This window comes from Pipra filicauda, unplaced genomic scaffold, assembly GCF_003945595.2.
Source record: "Pipra filicauda isolate LSUMZ 115617 unplaced genomic scaffold, ASM394559v2 scaffold72_size3293161_pilon, whole genome shotgun sequence".
In the NCBI taxonomy this organism is placed as follows: domain Eukaryota; kingdom Metazoa; phylum Chordata; class Aves; order Passeriformes; family Pipridae; genus Pipra; species Pipra filicauda.
In genome coordinates, this window is record NW_024104898.1 from 437657 (window position 1) to 461961 (window position 24305).

Sequence of the window (24305 nt, forward strand, 5' to 3'; positions counted from 1 at the left end):
TGCACTGCAACAGAGGAGCCTGTTGAAAGTTTTATAACCCCAAGAGCATACTCCAGTGTTTTCTTTTAGTCTTTTTAAAGAAGTATGTAAATAGTAAACAGCTTGATCCGCATCAATCCCAGAATAACTTCTGAGAAAAATTTTTCTAAAATTTTTACTTTTTCTGAATCTGCCTTTGCCCATTCTTTATGAGTTGCCTTTTCAAAGAACATTACTGGCATTTGTAGTTTCAAGCCTTCATCTCCCTAACCTCACTTGTCCAGTCTCACTTTACCCATGGTCTGTTCATCCACTGACTTCTATAATAAACTGTTGCCCGCACATATGGCCATTTCTATCAATAAGAGACTCATAGAAAGTCATTAACTTTGAAAGACATCTCGGTCCTTGTATTTCCTTTTGAAATAACGTCTTCCAAAAAAATTTACAAAACTCACAAGCCTGTAGATGTCATGAGGAAATACAGCTTACTGGATTCTCCAGATACAGCTAGTAAATGAATTATCCTGTCTTTAAGAACTGGAGGCACTTGCGTTTGTAACAACAGCATAAGTAAGCACTGATGATAAATGAAATTTTGCTTAAATATCATTCTCAGTAAGCCAAGCTGCCAACTTAACAATCTTTCAAAAGATGTTGCCATTAAAGAAGATATTGCAAACCAATACTGCAAAATATTAATTTTGTCAGCATTTTGCTGATGTTGCAGTTAAGTACAACGTTAATTAGAAGAAAAGGTTGTGAGTAGAAAGTTGTGTATAGAAGCCTTTGGTCAATTAATTTTTATTGGACTAGATGACTTTGAGGTCAAGTGCTATGGTGAGGAGACCTTTTTCTCTGTACTACTTCACTGAATTGTTATAAATCTGTGAAGATAGAGCTGTAGATAATCAAAAAACAAAAACACCAGAAAACTTAGCTAGGTTTAACAAGTATTTATTCAAATGTGTCAGTTGCACATTCTGTTATGTAACTTTTGTTTGGTCTTCTGAAACACCAGGAAAAGCTCATTCCTGGCTACCTGGAATGCCTTTGGCACACCATCTTTCGTCAATGAAATGAATACTGAGAATTGGCTCTGGAAACTATTCAACATACTGAATATATTTTAGGGTTCAGTCAGTGGCTGTGCAACAACTTGGGTTTACTCCACTGGCAGAAAAGGCACCAAACAGAGAGAAAGGTTCCTCCACTGCAGCAAATCAGTAAGTGCTTTTGATGTCAGTGATTAGCACTGATTTACAGTGTCTAGAAGATGTGCTCCAAATTTTATTTTCCTTTTTGTTTTCATGTCACTGTTCCCGAAGACTGTCAGTAAACATAACACCAGCTCTGTCCCGCTGAAGCAGCATGTAGAGTTGCTCTAGTCAGAGGGATCAGAGCTTGTTTATCTACTGTCTTCTTAAAAAACACAGTCATCCCTCCCTCTTAATCAGTGTTACAAATAAAAATTAGTGTTGCAAAATTAGAGAATAACAGTCCATGCCTGTTCAGGAATGCCATTTTTAAGGTACAGATCTCAGGAAATACACACTATTCCCAGTCTCTGCTTCCAAAAGCTCTTTTCTAGGGTAATATCTTCTTACATTTCCTGTAGCTTTTTTCCCTGCCCAGATAACCTCATTTCGTGTTTCCATTACCTCATGAGTTCTATTTTATCTGACCTGTTTTACTCTGTCCCTGGCCTTCATTATGTTTTTGCTAGGGGACCTATACAACTGTAAGCTCAGTTACACAGCTTCTAAGTTGACTGATTTGTACTGTTTCTTATTAGAATCAAAATCTACTTACGCACTAATTCAGTCAGGCTAGTCTTTAGATTTACTATGTATCAACGGTCTCTTGGAGGATTTTACTAATTTTCTTTCTTCCTGACTCTCTCAAGGTCTGTAGGTGTTGCAGTGCCCAAGTGGTGGGTGGGGAAAGTGCCAGTAGATGGTGCTGAAGAACGTGCTGCACGTTCCCGAGTTTAGGTTGTTTCTTCCAGCAAGTGGCTGCTGGTGGTAGAGCATACACAGCTGAAGCAAAAAACAATCTCAATTTTCATCTTGTTAGTGTAGATTAAAAATGCAGTTTTCTTGCAATATTGAGCGAAGAACTTTCAGCAAAAGGGAGAACAAATTTTTCATCAAAAATATTCTGTTTCCTCCACTGCAGACCTTATGTTAGAACCTTCTCCGAACTCCTCTTGCTTTAAAACAATACACATTTTCATATCCTGACATATTTTTTTTTTACTCAACCACTGCTGCTTCCTTTTTCATTTCTTTATGTCTCATTCCAGGATATGAGACTTCTAAGCATGGGGCAGCCACTGTGCACAAAATCATTTTGAGAGATTCACTTCTGCCAACCAGCCAGGAAATACAAGTCCACCTTGGTCAGATCCCCACCCCCTCCCAGGAAATTAACACTGAAACTCCTAGGACATGGACTCCTATCTTTGTATGACTTTCACTTTGTGACCTAGTCAAGGCTAAGGACACAATGTAAGTTTTCATCCTGTACTGAGTTGAAGGAAATCTTCACTTTGACAAATAACAGATAACACCACTTCATTCAAAACCTAGAAGCCTTGAGGCAGGAGGGGGGTTTTGGGTGGGGGTAAACAGAAAGATTGGGAAGGTGCTCACTTGAAATAATTTAGATTGCTGGTGGTTAAATACATAAATTTGGTGCAAGTGATTGAGGCAGATTTAAAGAGTGACTCTTACCTCACCTTTTACTATATTAAACTTCTTGAATAAGAGATTCAGGGGACCAATTTGTCTGCCTGAATCTGTTTTTATCCCAATTCCAATCATTTTAAAATGAAGGAAACCAGAAATGCTGCCAATAAAATATTTATCTCCATGAGACCTTCCTGTTGTCATTTAAGGGGCATGGTCTCATTTGTCGAATTTGGATCAGCTAATTTCAGAAAATTCTTCTATGCCTGTCTGACAGAGTTGCCCCTCCCACTCCCTCCACCCCCACACCCTGCTAGGGAGACAGCACAAGGGAGAGCGTATCATGAACTCCCCAACAACTCACATGCTGGCTCAACAGCACAACTCTCTCTTCCCAGCTTTAACACATTACCCAGCTTTATGATGTATTGCAGCTGAGACCAAGGCACATGTTTATTTCTGCTCCAGGGGTGACAATATCTGGACGATTCCCCAAAAATTGTTTTGTAGTATAAAGATCTCAAAGGGCTGACAATTCCTAGACAGCTTTTTGAATTGCCTTCATTTCAGAAGACATGTTCAGCTGTAGGAGTGAGGATTAAGAGGACAGATGCACAGCCAAAGAAACTTCTTGTTTAACTCCTCCATATGAGAAGAACCAGCTCTGCCAGCTCCTGCCCACTGGGCACAGGGCCATGCACAGCTGCTCTCCTGTTCTACCATCTGTGCTGAGCATGTCATGAAGCACAGAGAGGTCTTAGTTGAGCTTCAGAGTATGCAGATAAGTATGGACTGCTCTGCTACAGGATTCCCGGGTGCCAGGGCAGAAAGGGTGCCTAATGCTGAAATGCTATATTTCAGCATTTAGGTTTTGGGACATCTCAGGAGTGCTTGGGGGATGTAGCAGGGTTGAACATGGCTCCTAGTGCTGTTGGGAATGGCACATTGACCCTGAGATTAGCTCAGCTGGTTAGAGCATGGTGCTAATGACACCAAGGTTTTGGTGTTGATCCCTGTATAGGCCATTCACTTAAGAGTTGGACTCAACGATCCTTGTGGATCCCTTCCAATTCAGAGCATTCTGTAAAATCTGTGAAGTGTGAATCCATGAAATCTGTAAGATTTCCCATCCCAGAGCCTGCAGTCCTCCTGGAAAGGTTCCTCTAATGTTTGACACTGATTTTTCCGAACCACTCGCATCCGGCAACCCTTCTATATCTTTTTGCATCTGAAGTGTTCATACCGTTATCCATCTTAGAGTCAAAGTAGGTGAAGACTCATACAGGCCAAAGACTGGACCAGCAGACTAACAGCCTCCCATATTCCTCCCAGTATTGCAACTGCTAAAATGCCTAGAATTTTTTTTAAAACACTTAATTTATGCTTTGAATGGAAGAAATCTCCATTGCAGCTTTTGTCTAATGAAAGCGACTTAACGTACTCTGTCAAAAATAGTCCTCTGGATGTATGAAAGTTTCCGTCTCTTTTATAAGGCATTGTTTCTAAGAAAATTCCGCAGTGGCAAAAAGCATGGTCTTGTCCAGAAGCTCAGCCCATTAATAACGCACAAAGATGCACTGTATTCTGCCAGGCAAAAACACTAGACAAGTTGGAAGCCAATATGGAAATGTTTAATGATTTTTCAGTAGAAGTGCCAGCTACTGTGTTTCAACTAAATAACACATAGGTTCTGAAAACGTGGGTATCATAACATACAATGAAAATAATTTGGGTTTGGGTAACTGTAGTCACTGAAGCTAATATATTATCAAAAAAATGAATGGACTTTCATACATGGTGGCTCAGAAAAACATCTCTGGAGAACGCTCAATATAGTATTTTCCCTAAATTTATATACATGTGCTCTGATCCTGTTCTCATTTTATAAAACTCAGGTAAAAACATGGGGAAGAAGTTTGGAGGAATGTGTCTATTTGGTTGAGTTTTCCTTCCTTGAATAGATTTTAGAAGATGCTGTATTTTAGCTAGGAAGGTCTACTAAGAGCTTTTCTGATCTTTGGCAGTAATAAGAGATACAGAGAAACTGAGCCAATACTGTAACTGAGAGTTACAACAGTAATCTGAGTCAAAGTTGTAAACTGTACTGGGCTGCATGTATTGCCATCAAAGAGATACTGTTCAGAATAGCAGAGACAAAATCTGTGGGAATTCCCTGGTTTCACCAGATGCCTGGGTAATCAGTAAGAAATGATGACAAAATCCTACCAGGCAAAAAGAGACATATTTCATCTCTGCTTTCCACCACTGGAAGTAACCAGACAATGGGGCGCAACTGCAATCAGACTTACAGAGATGGATAGGTTTGGCTTTTAGAGTATTTAGGACATGTGTTTAGAGCTTGATATCCAAATTCCACCTGCAGCTCTGAATGTAATTCCACAAATATACCTTGAAATCTGCTTGTGCAAGCAGTCATATATCGTCATATGAAAGACTTCTCGGTAATACATGGAATGATGCTGGCTGCATGATTTGGCTGAAGTCATATAGCCAAGTGGTCTAACTTTACATTAAAAAAGAACGAAACAACCCATATACCTTTCTTGCTGGAGGCAAATATCTGTAAAACAGAGGATAATTTTCATTAATTCAATGATACCATACCTATTACAGTGCAAGCTGAATGTATGTTTTAGTTTTAATCTGCATTCTTCTCTTATGTCTCAGGTACACTTCTGGGTTCAAAATACAAGGATTTCAGTCCCTCCTTATTTCTCTCAACACATCTTGCTCCTCAGGAAAATCACTCTTGAAAACTGTCTAAAAGACAAAAGTTATGGTTTCATGTTTACATATGCCAAACTGATTTGTCTACAGAAATGAAATAGGCATATGGTGTAACGCAAAAGGATTTCCAGGCAATCAAGTGTCATGATAACTGACACTTAGAGCGTTATTCAATCTTAGGGGCACTAATGCACTGCAAGATAAAATCCCACCCTTCACAACTCTCAGGAAATGCATATTATATATGTGCTTCACAATCTCTATCTGATTTACTGCTGATATTGTAAAGTGCTCTGTAATCTAGGTCCAGGCTCCAACTGTACTTTAGGAGTATCATCAAGGAAATTAGCATTAATTAGATAGAGAAAAGATGAAAGACTGAGTGTGGTCAAATAAAGTTGCTGAATGATTAAGTGAGAGGTTCCTGCTTTGCAAAGGCCAAATGCAGTGACAAACACTGAGCAGCCAGAGGTGAGAGAAGACAGCAGCTACACACTCGCTATTCCATCTGAACCTGGTCCCTCTTCCCTGCTGCCCCCACCCCACCCCCTCCCTCTCCTTACCCAGCTACAACCAAAGGCTGTGAATTGGAGGCACCCTCTCTAGCTCAGCTTGGCATTCCATGCTTTGATCACGCTTAACCTCCAAGGTGTCCAAAATCTGGAAAGTACACAGTAGAAAGAATTGCTTTTTTCTGGGGTTGTATTCTAATGGTTTAAACTGCAATAATTCCCTGTACTCAGTCTGGCTACAGCCACTGGGCTGTAGGTAGCTGTAGAGAATGGTGAACAAATTGAGTAGCAGTTTGCCAGAGCTGTGGCTGCAGCAAGAGGGGAAGTAAACACATACATGAAACAAGACTTTTGTCGACAATTAATTCTGCAGATTGTGCCTGCAGAGGTATACAAGCTCTCCTATCACCATAGAAACTACCAGCAAGCTGGATGTATCCTGCAGAAAAAACTCCAGTGTTTAGTGAAGGTCAAAGGCATGCAGTAGATCTGAAGTCATGTTGAGAGCAGAGGAAAGGAGAAACACAACATTTACAGACTTTGAGATGGCTCGTGTGAAATAAGTATCTCCTACTCAATGTAACTGACCTGAGCTGTCTGAACAAAGAGCTTTCAGGGCTCTACCTTGGCATTGTTTTCCAAAGTGTCCCCACACCATCTGTAAAGCTATTCCATTTCTGGTGTATGGTGTCATCATTTCAGAAAGAGGCAAGATGGTGCTGTAGAAGTGATGTGTGTCTTGCTTTCATATTCTTTGTTTTCCAGAGTTTACATTTGGAGCAATGCAATGTACTCTATCTGCCTTACCGCGTGAGGTGCATGGTGACACTACAGCCTGAGGTTAGAGTATGAGGGTTCATGTCCAGAGACCTATATCACTTGTGAAATCACTTCCACTTTTCTGGAAGTGCACAATGAACGTAAAATGCTGCACTTCAGACTTGAAAGCAAATTATCTTCACTTTCTCTTGGTGGAAACAATCATGTAAACTCTCATGAAAACACAAGTTGCAGACTTCCAGGTCAGCTAGATCAAATTCAATTGGTAGTTAATTAATTAAAATTATCCCTTATAATGCATGTTCACAACTGAAAAGCTTTGTTCACATTTACTCAGTTACCTAAATTTATCAAATTATTAACTGCCAGTGGAAGACAGAAATTTGAAGTCTCATCTTCACTGCATCATTGAATCAGAATGTGGTGTCAGGTAAATCTGACACTCAAATTACTCCATGCATAAAATGGAAGTCACTGCTATGTCAGAGAGGGTAAATTAGTAAATAATTGATAATCAGTAGATAACTAGTTGATAATCAAGGGTGCTTTGAATCAAAAAATGTAAAGTATTATTACCAGCATTTACATTTGCAGTAGGATATGACTCAGCCTTCAGTGTCTAACAGTTCATGTAACTATATAATTTGATTTAAATATTTTAATATCATTTTCATTCTTATTTTATTAGACAAAATTAAAAGAGCCTTTTAGCAGACATAGTTTTGTCTAACAACAAAAATGTGAGTGATTTTGGCACCAATCTTCAGAAATTAAAAAACCCATTCTCATTACAATTTTAACACAAGAGATACTACAAACCCTTCTATACAGTGTTAGAAATCCTAGCTTACTTTGCCTATTTCTGTGTTAAGCACGGTGTACGTGCCATTCTAGGAATTACATATATGCTAGGAGCTTTAAGGAAATTTAAGATATATTATTTTGCTTTTTAATCCTTTTTTCAGTCCACCGTTCCTTCTTCATTTAAATTTCTTCATTGTGTTTTTAAGCACGTGCCAAAATCTATACTTAAAATTACAAACTTCTTTTTTCAAACTAGGCACTGATTTTGTGACAGCTTTTGAAGCCCTTGGTAACCACACTGCTCTATCTTTCCCTCTAGATCACTTCAGATGTCTTTATACATAGCTGGCAGGGAAGGAAAGCAGGAACATTTTAAATGATGCTACAATAGCAGTACAGCTGCCAACACAGCTTTTCACTCAAAGTTCTATGATATTTACTATGTTTCATGAAAAAAATAGTTCCTGTAATTCTGTGTTGCAAAAAGAATGAACAGGTGGTACTATTTAATAGGTCATAAAGACACACACCCACCCCAGACACACACACATACACAAAAAAAAAGACATATACAAAAAAGTACAACATTTGTTTGTTTTTTTAATACTGTGATTTGTAGGCTGACCTCAAGGCTTGACTCAGGTTATGCAAAATGTTGGGACTGGTAAGGCTAAATGAAGAAATACAGAACGTAGCTTTTGTTTAAACAGAATTAAAGCTTCATAGCAGCTATTGCTAATATGTGTATGTGTAAGCAGACACCATATTAATGAGAAAACTTGTGCTGATTAACTTAATGCACATATGGAATGATTCTTACTTAGAACTATTTTTGATTTGCTTAAAACTGCACAGGAACTGATGATACTTCAGAGAGACCTGCTGAATGTCCAGGGACATAGTGGACTCTTTAAGGACAATGAAATACAATATCAGGTGCTGTTTTTAGAGCAAGGTATGACTAGGTAGAAGGTCACACGAAGTGTATCTAACAGCAGGGAATAAAAACAGCCTCAACATTTTTTGTTGCTTAGATTGTTATGATTTGGGGAGAAACTATCTTATTATTTTTGGATGTCTGAGTTCTGCAATTACATGAAATAAATTTCATGATTAACCAGCTCCTGATAATTTTTTTTTCAGTTTTTCTGACTGCTTTTACAAATCCCAAAGGAGCTCAGTTGGGAAATGATGTGGTGTGTTATAAAACCTCTTATTATTTAAAATAAAACATTTTAGTCAAATAAACTGACTAAATTCCTTAGAATTTATAATCTTGGCAAAAGATTATTCCCCTTTTTTAATGTTTATCTTTATTCTTATATGATAGTGGTTCTGGAAAAGAATGGTTAGGGAACCCCTTTTTGACTGCAAATTCAGAATGAAAGAGTTAATGAAACAAAACCATGTAATAAGCATAAACACAAACATGATTAAAATGTAAACATATATTTGACAAGCTCACATATATGGAAATGACACCAACAGCCCTAGCTGTGTACAAATCTGTCCCATATATCCATAAGCAAAGGACATTGCACAACCCAAAGTGTTTTTCAACTCTAGCACCAGACAGGCACATCCTCCACCATGAGAAAGCCACGGGGCAACATGTGGATTTTGAATAGGCAGCCACATTCCATTCATGCAGTGAAATTAAAGTTAAATGGAAACCGGAGATCCTCCGGGCAGGAACTATAACTTCTAATTACCAAAGGTAAAAGATAAACTGAAAAAAAATATTCTTTCAGATACTGCTAAAATTATGATGTGTGTCTTAGAAATATTTATCTTTCCTCCCATAAGTGAACATTCTTCTGGTAACCTGGAGTTTTTCTTGGACTCTTGATGCTGTTTCACAATGATCTAAGGCTTTATTTGTAGTCTTAGTGGTGCTTATATAATAACATAAATCTAAAAAAAAAAATAGAATGTCTGATTATACTAAATTCCAGTTAAAATGAGTCAATTGAAAAAGGAACTATACATCAGTGTTTCAGCTACACTTCAGAGGCTCTTATATACATGTGCTCAGCAGGCCACAGAATGAATGAGGTTGTCACAGGAGATCATCAAGAGTTCTTTGAGATAACAAGCATAATTAACTCTCTAATGTGGATTCATAATAAACCACACAAGGAAGCAGTGTCCAAACCTCTTGTAGTCCTGAAAAAAACTAGAGCTGGGTCAAATTAGAAAAAAGGCTATCTCCAATAAGAATTTGTCTTTGAGAAAGCACTCAAGAAAGTCAAGTCTAATTAACAGGGAGTACAATATTAAGGTTGATTCAATGGCTATTCTTGTGCAATTGAGGATAGGACCAGTTGAACTCTGCCACAGATGCTTCACCTCTGTGTGGCACCTCCATACATACCTCTGGGGTTTCCTAGACCTACTGTCCCTCCACAAAGCCCAGTAATTAAAGTTGAGTCCTCCTGTAAGTGTCGAACTGATTGCACAGCTCCAAGTTGGCTGTATAATGCATGTGGGGTATATCACATGCTTGCCAAACCACCAGGCATTGTGCAAGTGAGGTTTAAAATCCATACTGTGTGTCCACTCACAGTACGGTTGTCTTTGACCTCTGAATACAAGCCAGGTCCAAAACTGTCAGCTCACATGTCAGTTCAGGGCATATGAAAACCAGCATCTGACCTTTCACCAAGAACAGGAAGGCTTAAAATCCCAGACAAATATAGAAAGTGATCAAAATTTGCCCAGGCAAGATCGCCTGGTAGGAAGAAAGAGGATAAATGCTGGGATACAGAAAGCAAACATCAAACAAGGGGACATGCTAGGAATGGCAGTTTTTGCTGTATCATTCCTAGCTGTCAATGCATGCTATTGCTGTTGTAAAGTATATAAATATAAATTTCAAAGTCCTTCTGCTTAAGCATGTCTTCCTACTATTAGTTGTGAATGAGTGTTATAAAGTCACTTAAGGAATCATGATTAGAATCATGTAATCAAAAGTCTGTATTACATATTAATGACTAGAGCTGGATCAAACTCAATTCGGATTCATTGCATAATTTGCCATGATTACAGTCATCTTTTTCTGTTGGTCAGGTCAGAAAAGTCCTATTAAAGGCATACAACTATAATTTCTCATTTAGGATTAAAGGAAACCTTAGGAGGAACGGCAAAAACATACTGAGAAATTCTCTCAGTAGTTGTTCATAATGAAAAATGAACACTTACAAGATATGTGATAAAAAATACAAATCATATTAAAAATGCATGTTGTTTAAAAGGAAACATAATTTTCAATATTTTTAGGGAAGTGTAATATGGTACCAACGAGTAAGCTGGATTTTATAGGCAGAGTCCTTTGCAGAGCACAGCAGATCTGACTCAACTTTGTCAGATTAGAAACTGAGTAACAATAGCTCATACCTTTTGCACATGCTCTCTGCTGTGCTCTGCAAGAAACTTCTAGGTGAGAAGCCCCTGAGCTTTTGGCTGGTTGTCAGTCCCAGGATGTTCACTTTCTCTTTCAGTGTAGGCTAGAGGCTAAAAATGGCAAAAAAAATTTAGGAAAACATTCGAGACATCTCTTCGTACTGGGTCCTGCTCACTAGTGTGTTACTGTGTTTGTACCGCTAAAAAAAGAAACCAAGGCTGAAAGTCAAAGCAGATCAGAAATCACTGTATTTCCATACTGTTATGTGCACTATATGTTGCCATGAGGAGTTTGGCTACTCCTTTGTAGAAAACATTCTCCATCTAGTAAGAATTTGCTGAATATTGAATGCCTCCCTACTAATTTTGAATATCTGGGCCAAGAAATGTGCACCTGCAAATCCCAATACACAGCTGGAGCAACATTCCAGCAGGCTCCCGCAATGACTCATCAGCTCTGGTCCTGTTCATCCCTCCAATTAATGAAAACAATAACACTTTCAAAGTCCAGTTTTAAGTCTTTTATCCAGAACCACTTGGCCATTGCTAAAAAAGTTAATTACTTCCTCTGATATACACGGAGATTCAGGACATTTTACAGAGAACACTTTAAAAGTATATTAATCTTCACTTTAGAGTTGATTTTCATGTCAGTACCTTAGCTTAGTCTATTACATTAAGGACTTGCTTTTAAGGAAAAGTACAATGTTATCTACTTAGTGCAGACTCTTTTATTTCCTCTTTTATTCATTAATTTATGAAATTATCCAAATATAAGGTAAAATAAAATCTATACATATACATATGTAAAATAAAAAACAGGAATTAAGTAATCACCATCAGTCTGGGATTTTGGTCTGCACCTTCTTCTTCAAACGAAACTATCAACAAATGTAGGACAGACAGGAACACTACATGTTTTTTTATGAATATCTAAGATCCAGATTACTGATGTTTTCGCATTACAGCTGCCTGATAGCTATGGAGTTTCCTTCTGATTTGCACAATGCTTAATGAAAGCAGAATCAGTACCTTAGAAGATCATAATTTTATCAGAAGTTGGCCTGTTGCCATAACCTTTTTTTCCTTAGCCTAACAGTAACAACTAGGAGTTCTGGGTAGAGGCCTCAAGCACCAGATTTTTAATTTGAGGGATGATGAAGTGGTAAATTATCTCAGCCTTTCCCTTCTGTCAATTAAGCAATACAAAATGCTGCATTATTTGATTATGCCATTTTCTTTATGAGACCTCTGTTATGAAAATGAAACACTAATCGTCACATTTGGTTGCTAACAAAAAGCATATTAGTGAAAGACACAGTTACCACTGGAGTCTTGTCCGAGAAAATCATATGAAATTCTCACTCTTTAAAACTAGGAAAAACAAACACAGTGAAAACATAAGACATGGATGAACTGTGAGGAAGAACAAACAGACCTGATAAAAGTTTCACAATTATTGTGTAACTGCAGGACAGTTAAGAGAAAACACATCTCTGCTGTCGGCCACAAATTTAATCTGATCCCTGACTTCCCTTCAAGATGTCCACAGCAGAGCCCCAGTGGTGGCCAATGGGGCTGTGAGTTGCTGCCAAACCCACACCTCATCTCTGCAGCAGATCCCTCACTTCGCTCCTGGCAGATCCTTACCACGTGGCCAGAAGGACATCAGCACCTGAGGGGGAGTCCTGTTCTGCTCAAAACACCCCAGTGCAGGACACCATCAGTGCAAGGAGTCCTTGAGCAGCAATCAGGCAATCCCCCATTCCACCCTACGCACAGTCCCCAATCTACCCCTAATTACAGGCACCACCTGCAGAGAGAGAGAAAGGCTGATTACTAGAGGGTCATTACTGCTGGAAGATCAAGAAGCACCATATGGATGCTGTGAAAAGAGTTTGGATGTGAGATGCAAACAAGGGTGAGGTGTGGCTCATGTTTTCAACCTAGAAAGGGATGGCTCTCACCGTCAAACCAAACGGTTTGTAGAACCCGTTGTAGAACGGGTAGAACCCACCTGAGGGTTGTAGAACCCGCCTGAGGCCTGTCTAAACTGGTTGATCCAGAAGCACTTCCGATCCCCTGGGTGAAGGCAGGCCAGTCACTTCCCAGCTGCGTCCTGGAGGTAAACTCAGACACATGCTGTCTCCTCCCTGCCCTGGTTTGTGCAGGAAGCAACTTGGAAACTGAGCTGAGAGCTGCCACCTGCTCAGGGCAAGACCTTGATAGTGCTGCGAGAAGATCAGGATCCTCACTGGATACCAGAGCAAGCATCTACCCCCAGCCTAGACACAGCCTAGATGTGCCAGATGCACTTACCAGGGAATCTGTGTTCCACAGGGAATGGGAAAGATCCTTGAAAAACAATGGGGCGAGGTTCGTTTGTAGCAGCTATCAGTCCAGGGTGACCTAATGGTGCTGCAATTTCACGTACTCACATTCCTCAATTCAAACCTACCATGAGCTAATCGATGATCCATTTGTCTCCCCATTGGATAGCAAATAATAGGGGTTTAGATGCCAAACAGGAATGCAGCACAACAGGGGAAGTTTAAAGCTCCTATTTATTTGGGACTTCCCCATATTGAGATCAGCAGCGATAGGAGGGCCAACTGAGCAGGAAGGATATAATGGGCTATTGCCTGCTCTTTGCAATCAATTCCTTTCAAATCCATGCAGGATGTAGCCTTGTCATCCTGTTTGAAAACATTCTTCGCATGTTGGAGTTTTCAACGCTGAGGAAAGGTGGCCAAAGGGTTTCTTATGGCCAGAGAGATCAAGAGACATATATTTGTGAGGATGAGCGTCACAGAACAACTCTTTATGTCATCCTGCTGGCTCACTGCACCTGTGCAGGCATTGTGTTTTTTAGGAAGTGTTTCAGTTTACAATATCCTGTACTGCTCTGCTGAAGCCAGAGCTATTTACAGCACATGGAAATACTACAACATGAGAGGTGCTGGAATGTACAAGTTCAGTGTTTCTTGATCTTTCTCTAGTGTGGACTATCATGTCTGCACCCACAGAAATTATTTTTTAGCTGTAAGGTGATTCAGTTCGGATCAGTATTTATCTCCCCAGACAATAATTTCCTTTCAGGTAATTCCTGTTGAGAAGCGTAAAACTTTCCTACCTTGCAGAAAAGGAATCGCCCCCCCCCCCCCAACAGTAAGGAATGCACAATAATGTCATTGGCCTATGTTTTGGTAAGTCAATTTGGTGCCCAGGCAGCACTTACTGCTTAGGGCATTTTGCCAAATCTCAGCAGCAAAGTCCCCCAATCTACGCCTAGTTACAAGCACCAACTGCAGAGGGAGAGAAAGGCTGATTACTAGAGCAAATTCCATGGGAATTAATAATGAACTATAAAGCCCATCCATTTGCATGCTGCGTCATTTCAGTAGCTTGCTTTTAATGGCATTTTCCTTTCTACATTTTTATTTCCATTTTACTTTGAAGAGACTTCATATTTCAAAATTAATTTCCCTAAGTGCTAATACTGTTAATTTGTTAATATTGTGATGGTTTATTTATTCTAAATGACAGTGTAATCTAAAATTAGATATAAACAACTCGCTAGTCAATGTGTTCCAAACTTGTAAATCTTAACAGATATATTACCAGGCAGTGGGCTACCTGAAGTCAAAAACCTTCCCTTTGAACTCAAGTGGGCTGTAAGATTACCTCCCCCAGGCAAAATCCCTGGGACCGTTCTATAGCAGGGAGTGGTGGGCATGGTGATTGGCTTTACAAACTAAAACTTTAATTATGAAGTTCACATTTTAAATATGCAACAGTTTTTCAGATGACTTTAAATAGGACCCCTTATTTCTTGTACGTCAGTGTGTGGAGGGATGGGCTCTGTGAGCACCACCAAATACTCTGGAAGCCTTTTAGAGGGGTAGACTTATACTCTGAAAGGCTGCACATCACAAAATAGGTCTTTGACAGAATTAAATTAGAAGGATTTGTCAGCACTTCTTACATTTCACAGCTCAGAAGTGCTATTCCATGCGAGAGAGTATTATTAATCAGCATGCAATTTCTTCAGGATGTCGTGAATCACAGATTGCTGGACATCCTCCTGAACGGCTCCATAAATTCTGACTCATTTTACAAACAAACACGATACAATAGTAAGCAAGGCCAAACTAAGGTAAATGTGAAAACACTGAGACGCAGAAATAAGATCCCATCCTCTGTCTCCTCCTAGCTGATACTTTCCTCCCTTCTCCAAACCACTGGGCATGCTGAGAGCTTTGGCATCCCCTCAGGAAGGATTGCCTCTGCATCTCCATGTGAACATCCTACCAAATCAGAGCCTGAGTAAATCTTTGTTCAGGACTTCAGGAACTGGTTGGCTGTGAGTAAACACTGAGTGAGACAACTTCCTTTCTTGATGGAATTCACTAGGGAATGTATTGAAATATGCTCTGGCATTTTTTTCCAGTGATGCATTTTTAAGTAGTTTTTATTCATCGTTGGACAGGTCATGAGAGAGTCATCACATGACATTTTTCCATGGTGCCAAGGTCTTTTTTTCCGAAAGCTGCGCCTGTACTGCATAAAATATACAACTGCGATTTGCATGTCAGTTAGGAGTCCAGTTAAAAATGGAATGGACCAAGTAGAAAAGTCATCTCTTCAAGGACAGAAATACAAGACAACCATACATGGCTTGAAATAGAAAGCTGAGCACTAACACCCTAGCTTTAAGTTGATGTGGCTCAAACATTAAACTGAAGATTGATGAATCTACCTGAAATATTTTAAGGAACTCAAAGCTAATGGGAAAAAAGGACACTCTCACTTACAAATCAGATCAAAATGGAGAAAAACTAGATACTGAAAGCAATTTCATTTTTTTCTGATTTATAGTCTTGAACAGACACACAGAAGTGAAATACAAAGATTCATGCAATAGATTTTATAAGTATTCAGTCAGGCTGAATAAACAAATGGTTGGAAAGAAGTGTGATTTTCTGTTCTCTGTGCAGTGCTAGCTCAGATCTGGAAAGGTTCATTAGATTCCATATTGACTGCACTTACAGGAGGACTTGAAACAAACTTTTGTACTTTTTTTAATTCTGTCATCAGATTATATCAACTCAAATGTATAATCTGGTTTCGGCTAACACATACCTCTGTGTAGCATTCTGAAAATTTAGACCAAGTAGAAGGAGCTGTTCTTAGAGGTTTCAGAGCACTGGCTGCTGTAAGTAATGAAAATCTTGCAAAAAACCCACTCTGTGTTTCTAGCAAACTGGCAGATGTTACTAACTGACTCTATTTGTTCCACTCCAGCAGTTTTGACAGACATAAGTGTAAGTATTATACACCTATAGTAGACACCATTTTAAAAAAACCAGCAAACGGAAGCCAACATTTAACATACCAAATCCCAAATAAAAACTTCCAAGTGTTGTGGATACTTAAGAAAAACAAATTATGTCATTCAGCAGAAAGACTCTTGATTAAGGTTTGGTACACGTCTTTCTTCACTAAAATATGTATTCCAGTCATGCCAGTTTTCTTAAGAGGTTACTCAGAACCAATAATTTAGCTGAAACAGAATAGGATTTAAAATATTCACTAAGTGACAAAATTCCACTCAAGCATCTGATTCTGGACTAAGCAGCAGGAATTTTGCAGACAAAATTCCTACTGAATTAAGTGGGCGTTTTCTTTTTACACTTGCAATGCACCATTTGCATGTAGTTAATAGCCAGTTCGTAGGCTGTTTACACATTTAAAAAGATTAGTCCATTTGCTTCCCAAATGATCTTCCAGGATGATAACATATGTGTGGCATGGGGAGGAAGAGAGAGAAGGAGTTAATGATGGTTATATTCTTCAGATGAAAGTATTTTTGTCTGGGGAGAAAAAAATGCACTATTTATCACAAGCAAATGAATTTTTCCAGCACTGTCATATTATTACCCTATGCAATTTGATCAGTGTTTTAATCACATATGGTATGTTGTTTGTTTAGCCAGACGTCAGGTCATCTAATTATATAACAGAAGTACTGGTAAAAATATTACTATAATTGATGTGAAGATTATGAAAATTGAAACATGTATAACAGTTATATTTGTTATTAGGTATCCAGACATTTTTCTGACAATGCACTAGGTATCTTATGAAATGGAAGTATGTTTAAAAAAAATTATTTCATATTTTATAATGCATGTATAACCAGACATTTTTCTGACAATGCACTAGGTATCTTATGAAATGGAAGTATGTTTAAAAAAAATTATTTCATATTTTATAATGCTAACCATTTTTAAGCTTTTCCTGTATTTTGTTTCCACTAATACTCTTCAGTCTAAAATAATGCACTACATCTTTCCATATGTAAGAAAAAGGTGTGTCCTGGATTAGCTACTTCCATCTTTCTCAAATTGCAAACTCCTAAAAATTTTCCTTTGCAGATCCATACCTACTGACAATAAGCATTCTTTTCTTACTTACCTTTCATAATTGGGCCTCAGAACTGGGCAACAAGGCCCCACAGACAACAGGCACAAAACTAGTGCTTCAGAAATAAGGTAGCAACTCACTTCACCACTCTGGGGACACTGGGGAACAGAAAAAAAGTCACATCTTTACAATCTTGGGTGGTTTGGTGGTTTCGAGGTTGGTTTATGAGTTGTATAAGTTGTTAACTAGCGAATATTTGTAGGACTGTGGAATAGGTAATTTCATTTTGCATTTTAAATGCAGATTTTGATAGACATAGCTAACCCCATTTGTGAGAAGAAATAAGTCCCCGGTGTTTATAGAGTCTAAGGCAGAAGCAGATTTAGTTCCAATCTACAAGGCAGAGGACAGGAACTGTACACCTATGGCAACATCACGAGACGCAGAAGTGCACCCTGTAGTAAATACATAGTAAAGGCACGTTTCTATGAGGTCCATTTCTTTAAGTGATTCCTGAATGTAATTTCACACCAGCATCATGTCATTGATATTAATAGTTATTCTCAACTTACAGTAAAATCAGCTGAGAATCAATTTCATAGTATTTAATATGCAAAGGCCAACAGAAAAAAAGATGAATCATTCCTTTGTTTCTGGTGGGAACAGGATCTCAGAAATAGATTCGTGGCAAAGAAAATGGGTAATTGTTGATTTTAAGCACATGAACAGCAGAGCTCTGCTCAAGTGTATCTACTCTGACAATGTATTCACTTATGGGACAGACCACGATGTCTGAGGTTATATTTACTGGTTTTGACTGCATGCTCAATTGCACCATTCTGTGGTGTGCTATGGGAAGACTGGTCTGTCCTTTGTGAGTACCTGTACAGATGAGACTTTGTCCCACAAACACAGTAAACTACTTTCAGCTTGGCATGCTGAAGTTTTCTCTCTGCAACCTCTGTTCCAATCAGTGGTAAGGCATGAATCGAGCTTGGAGCACTGATCTGTTCCAGCTGTTGGCATTAATGCAACTTTCATTTTGGAACCAGGAGGTAAATGCAAGACATGAGACATGTTTGAAGGCATTTTGTCAGCGACTTGTTAGCCAGCAGCACGCCTGGCTAACAACATGCAGATACAAGGGCAGCTGATACAGATTTTCTTAACTGTGAAATCCCATGATGCTGATCATGATGTTGTAGTAAGGCTGCAAGCAGAAAGCAATGAAACAACTCTGTCTTAAGACAAGAAGGGGTGTCAGAAGAGCCAGATCTACAAGAAGAGTGAGGTCCCATGAAGCTGTTGGAAGACCTTGCCCCTTTACTTATCCAGAGAAGATGAAACTCCCTGCCTCCCTCTGCAACCTCTTCCTTCCAGCACTAAAAGTTGAAATAGAGCTCTACTTCTAATCTGCATGAAAATTAAGAATGTGACCAAATTTGGCTTGTCATGCTGGATTCACAAAGTGTTTACAAACGAGTTTAATGGAAGTGAAACGGGGAGCAATTGTTTAGCTTAGCAGGAAGGGTATGAGGAATATGGGATGTGCACGTGATATCTGGATTTGGGACTGAAATCTACACTGTTACCTTTGCTTTATCCTCTATGAACTCTCATTTTCATTAAGAGGAGGTCATGTAAAATGACTCTTTCCCAGCCCACATCCACACCCAGCCGACTTCAGCATTTCCTAATTAGGTTATATTCAATCTTTATAATGTGCTTGTAATAGATGTGGTACTGTAGCGTAATCTCAACTGATATTATTCACTTCCCAGGAATGTACAGCTGAAGCTGCTCTGCAGGCTCTGACTTAAAACAATGGGTGTGCAGCTGACAAATAGAGGTAGCTATTTTACATGCCCTGGTCTATTTGGATGCCATTGTTTAAGCGATGTCTGCTGAACAGGTATTCGCATTAGAAAAACAAGCACCATTGCAATTTTCTGATGCGGCAGCTATTTTTGAAACTCATTAAAGCTCGCTAGTGCTTTTCCCATGCAAGGAAAAACTGGAATTGCCTGTTGTAATATTGGCTGGCAGGTATGAATGGTTTCAGCTCACATTTTATAATGAAGAAATGAGCTCATGCTATATAATTGTGGGCTATCCCCAAGAATATTTTTATTCAGCGTTATTGTCAGACTAAATTAAAACCGCCAAAGAGCCCAATTTCTCAAGGTGCCAGGTGCTCTCAACTCCCACAGTAGTTAATAGAAGGGAAGAGTACTCAGCAGTTTCAGAATTAGTCCCTAAATACTGATAGTTATGTGCAAATTTTCATATTAAGCAAGACAACATTTTGCAGAGCGACCATTGTTCTTTCACTCTTCTTTTACATTGTATTTCTTGATAAACATAATATTTATTCTATGTCACATCCATTTATTACATTTATGTGACCTAATGCCATATCCTTTCAAATTACTTTTGTCTTACTTTTCCCCTTCTAAGCTTAAAACAGCCATTAGTGCCCTTTTATTGAAAATTAACTAGTGATGTATTTGAAGCTGCTGGTGATCACAGACAGTGACATTTGTCTGGCACTAGATACTTGTTTGCATGCCCTTCTGCCAAACGCAGTGGAATTTTTGATATCTCCCTGATATCAAAGTGTTTTGTAAGAAAAAGTGCTCTGAGCTTAGAGGACCAAGAGAAAGTAGATGAAAAAAGAAAGGAAAAGCCCTTTGGGCCAATATGTGAATTACCACCTCCTTTCACCAGATGAATCACCACTTCACTTCATGCACTCCTCCAGGCATTACTGGGCAGCTTGGGAAGACTGAGAAGAGGGGGAAGATTGGTACCTGCACAGATCCCTGCTTCCACTTGGCATTTCAGAAAGCAGTAGAAAAAGCAAAAGAAAAGGCAGACTAGCAAAGCCAAATCTTGTGCAGTGTTTGAATATCAAAAAAGTTGAAAGTCAAACATCCATCACCAATATGCACAAGGTCAGGCAAAAGCCTTGCTCAAAATGTGGGTCAATTAGTCCTTCTTTCCTCCCCTGGGTCCAAGGTGTTATCACCACGGAGGATAATGAGTTAAAGCCAAGTAAGGCCCTCTGAAGCTCAGAGGTCATGGAACAAGAGTCAAAAAAAGGGTTCCAAATAGTATAAGTCTTTCAACACTGTTTTCTAGGTATTCTGTTAAATATCCCACTGGGAGACTTCTTTTCGTCAAACCTAACCACATTTCTTTGGACTCTCTTCTCCGACTGATTTCAAATATATAAAGAATTTAGATGAAAAACAGATCTGTATTTTTCATTGTTTAAAAAATGGTAGTAAATGCTCACTTCTCAGAAGAGTGATAGTGATTTTATTTATAGAAATTCCCAAAGTGACAGTTACAGAGATAATCTGTGGCAAACAAGTTGCAGAAGATTTTTTCCCTCAGTCAGATCATATTCTTGCTTTCCCATGCTGTATAATAATTTCCATGAAAAGAAGCTTTGTGATGTAGCTCTTATCATTGTTTTCAATTGGTAAGAGCAAACAGTGAGGAAAAACTATAAAGTTGGGGAAAATAAGAGCCTCCAAATAGGATTGTTATAAAGAAGATGGTCTCACTGTTCACTGAGGTCATTGACAGAAGAAACTAGACTAATTTGCAGCCAAGACAGATGTAAGTTGTGTATCTGTTGGGAAAACAGAAAAAAATACAGATAGTGAAAAAATGGGACTATGGAACTACCTCAGGAGATTGTGGATTTTCCATCAGTGGGTGATCTTAGGAACAGGATAAATGAAGATGTGCGAGAATAGGCCGGGTACGTAGTTGACCCACTTGCCCACAGTGCCACAGGGATCTGGGAGGGACTGTGAAAGGTGGCTGTGAAGACAAATTTGTATGCACTATGTAGCAGCCTGTTTTAGGGAACTCTAAAGGGGCTGTATGTCCCCTGAAAAAGAGCATGGCAATAAGTTGCTTGATCCTCCATCGGGGCACTATGTGAACTGAAGCCCCTTCAGTTCTGACCCTACAGTTCTATAGTAGTCTACAGTATAGTTGCTCTGTTAAGTAACTTATCAGAAATGTAGTATGTTTGGATACGTGTGCATTGGTAATCCACAGGAATTATTAAAAAAGAGCAAATATTTAGACCATTCCTAGGTAGTATTGTTAAACACTATTTAGCAATAGTATTTCAGAATGCAATCTTCAAGAACACAGGAAAACGGACCGTTTTAGAAAAAGATTTTAGTCACATTTTCTTGTTTATGGTAGTATGAAGAGTGTTTACATTAAATTAAACTTAGTTTCCAGAGCTTATGTTTAATCATGCATACTTAAGGATCATGAAACCTTTGTCGAAGTACAGCTTTTAAACACACAATTTCAAAGCATAACAGATTGCTTAACAAACCTCACTAAATTCGTGGTCTAGCTCTAGCTGAAAGACGAGCAAAAGCACCACACACTTGAGTTGGGCATATATAAATAAACCCAATATTATGACAAATAGAAGTTGTCCTGATTCAGCAAAGCACTTAAACAGATACTCAAATTCTCTAGATATCACAGGGACATAAGTATTCAAGTATTTAAGTATTCAAGTATGCCTGCCATTTAGGAATCTTGAGACCATGCTTTAAACTCCAGTTTTAATTCCGGATGAGAGAGGTTTGAAATGACAGGGAGAGGGGGCATAAATCTGTGATCAAAAGAGACTGAACAGCAGAGGATCCCATCACTCTTTCCTGGTGACCAATTCATAACCTGCATGTTAGTAATAATGCTGATACTTTAGCTGCTAAGAAGTTGAAGAAATTCAGAACTGGAACAGAATCCTAGGAACCTTGGTTCTGCCTCTGGCCTCTACATGTCTGTCCTCCAGGGTTTCTCGTAACATGTTTAGCTAGGGAAAGGATCAGCATTTTTTCTGCAGAGAAACTGAAGCTTTGCTCTTAACCATTACTGCCTCAAAACACAAATTGTATTGACATTTTCCTATTAATATGTCTTTTGCTCCTACACAGGAGAACAAACCAGTATCATTATGGCCTATGATGGTACACTTGGGCACAGTACAGGGAAAAGAACATGCTCCTTTTGCTGGGGGCTGCAGCCTGCCTTTGATGACCTTTGTATGGCTAACATGGGACTAGAAAAGGTAATGGCAATGATACAAGACCAGCAAAAATGGCACGGCTGTGCCTTTGGGCCGAATCAGCTTTAAGGGCTATAGTAAAGCCGTTCCTCTCCTCACCACAGTGAAAACAAGCATGAATCTCAGATGGGAAAAAGACAAGGGGAAACTGAAGAGGAAAAGCTAGAACAGGTGCCACAGATAGAGATGCAGGAGGTCATGACCCAAAAGGGCACAAGAGAGAAACTTGAGTAAAACCAACTGTGGTGCAATAGAGTGGCACACAGAGGTTTGAAACGCAGCTCTGAAGAGGAGAACCAAGGAAAGTATTCAGAAGAGGCAGGGATGTGTGACATGAGTGAGACAAGCTTTTGAGTGCACCACTGTCAAATGTTGCCAGCCTGTTATTATAGCAAACGAATCCATGTGTTTGTCTCTTTTGTCTTCAGAAATGGTTGTGTGGATTTTCTTCAGCTTCAGCACATGGCGCCACACACATGCATGCCACACACATGTCCTTTCTGAACTAAAAGGAAGTATGAACAATGTCATCAACAGTAACCCTTTTAAAAAGTTCTAAACCACTTAAATTAGGTTCTTAAATGAAAAAGTAGTCTCAAGAGTAGAGTTGGTAGATTAAAAGTAGTGTGGAGTATACTCACACAGGATAAATAATTGAATAATTGCAAAGTTGGAAACATATCCAAGGAAGCCAGGAATTATTACAGAATTCTTTTTTTCTTTTGCTTACACAAACTTTATAATAGTTGTTTTCTCTGACTGTCCTTTTGCATAAACTGGGAGCAGCCTCTGGGCTGCTCTCAAATTTATTTTGGCTTCTGCAATAGCAATTAAGAATTACTGGAACTGTGCAGACTCTGGCCATGCCTTCAGTACTGTCAGAGGCTGGGGCACAAAGCCATCCCAATCCCTCGGGCAGCAGTGGGGCTGCTGCCTCCAACCACCTGCTCAGTCACAGCCTGCTCCCAGCTGGGGGGCTTCACACCGGGAACTGGGAGGGACTGTTTGCACGAAGCTCTTGCTCCTATGGAGCAAGCAACTTCACCCTCGGCTATTACACTGACATATGTTTTTTAGTTTGGTTCGGGTTTTTTTTGGTTTAGTTGTTTGGTTTTTTTTTAAAATCATGTTATGTAAATTAAGATTTTCATAGAATTAAAAATAGTTCAGCAACGAGAAATTTCAGGTGAAAGGTCACTATTTTCTGTGTAACTTTTATTTCACATAGGAGGATCAGGATATAAACCGCTATGTATGGCATGATGCTTCCTGCCCAGTGACAGCACCCTGCATATGTAAGGGCACAGCGGTCTGCAGGTATGCTGAATATTACCGTCTCAACACCTTGAAATGATCATGTTCTCTGAATCTGGGCACTGTATTTACAAAAAAAGAAAATACAAATGCCCTGTGGTAAAGTGTGTTAGCGTTAAAGTGTTCCAACGCAAAGAGAGCAAAGGGGAAAATTCTCTCACCCAGATGTGGGTAGGTAAACATATTTTAAACTAAGTATATGTTTATATACAATGCATCCACTGTTTACACTGATTTTAAAATGCCATATGTAATGAAAATTATGCAAATATTTATAAAAATACCTTAGCCCGGGTAAGGTATATACCACACTTAATATTTCAATAAGGGCACATGCAGGGCTTGTATGGCAGTGCCAAAAGTAACATTTTGAAAAATGACCCTTCGGTAAAACTGTCAGGCACGGAGTGTTGAGTACCTGCCAACAGAAACCTTTGGGAGGATGTCACTGGGAGAAGCGAAACAATAGCGGGGTCTCTATTTGGATTAAGCAGGGAACTTGTAAAAAATTTAACATCAGCGCAGTATTTATGGGCT

General features: G+C 39.1%; 1 long non-coding RNA gene across 1 annotated transcript; it reads right to left on the reverse strand.

Moving 5' to 3' along the window:
- Positions 1 to 5117: 5117 nt before the first annotated feature.
- On the reverse strand, positions 5118 to 17495 carry LOC120324863. The gene is made up of 3 exons (XR_005566534.1): positions 17393 to 17495; positions 5981 to 6077; positions 5118 to 5450 (listed from the first exon to the last, which is right to left on the reverse strand). It is a non-coding gene; the product is annotated as an uncharacterized LOC120324863 (long non-coding RNA).
- Between the last annotated feature and the right edge of the window lie 6810 nt (positions 17496 to 24305).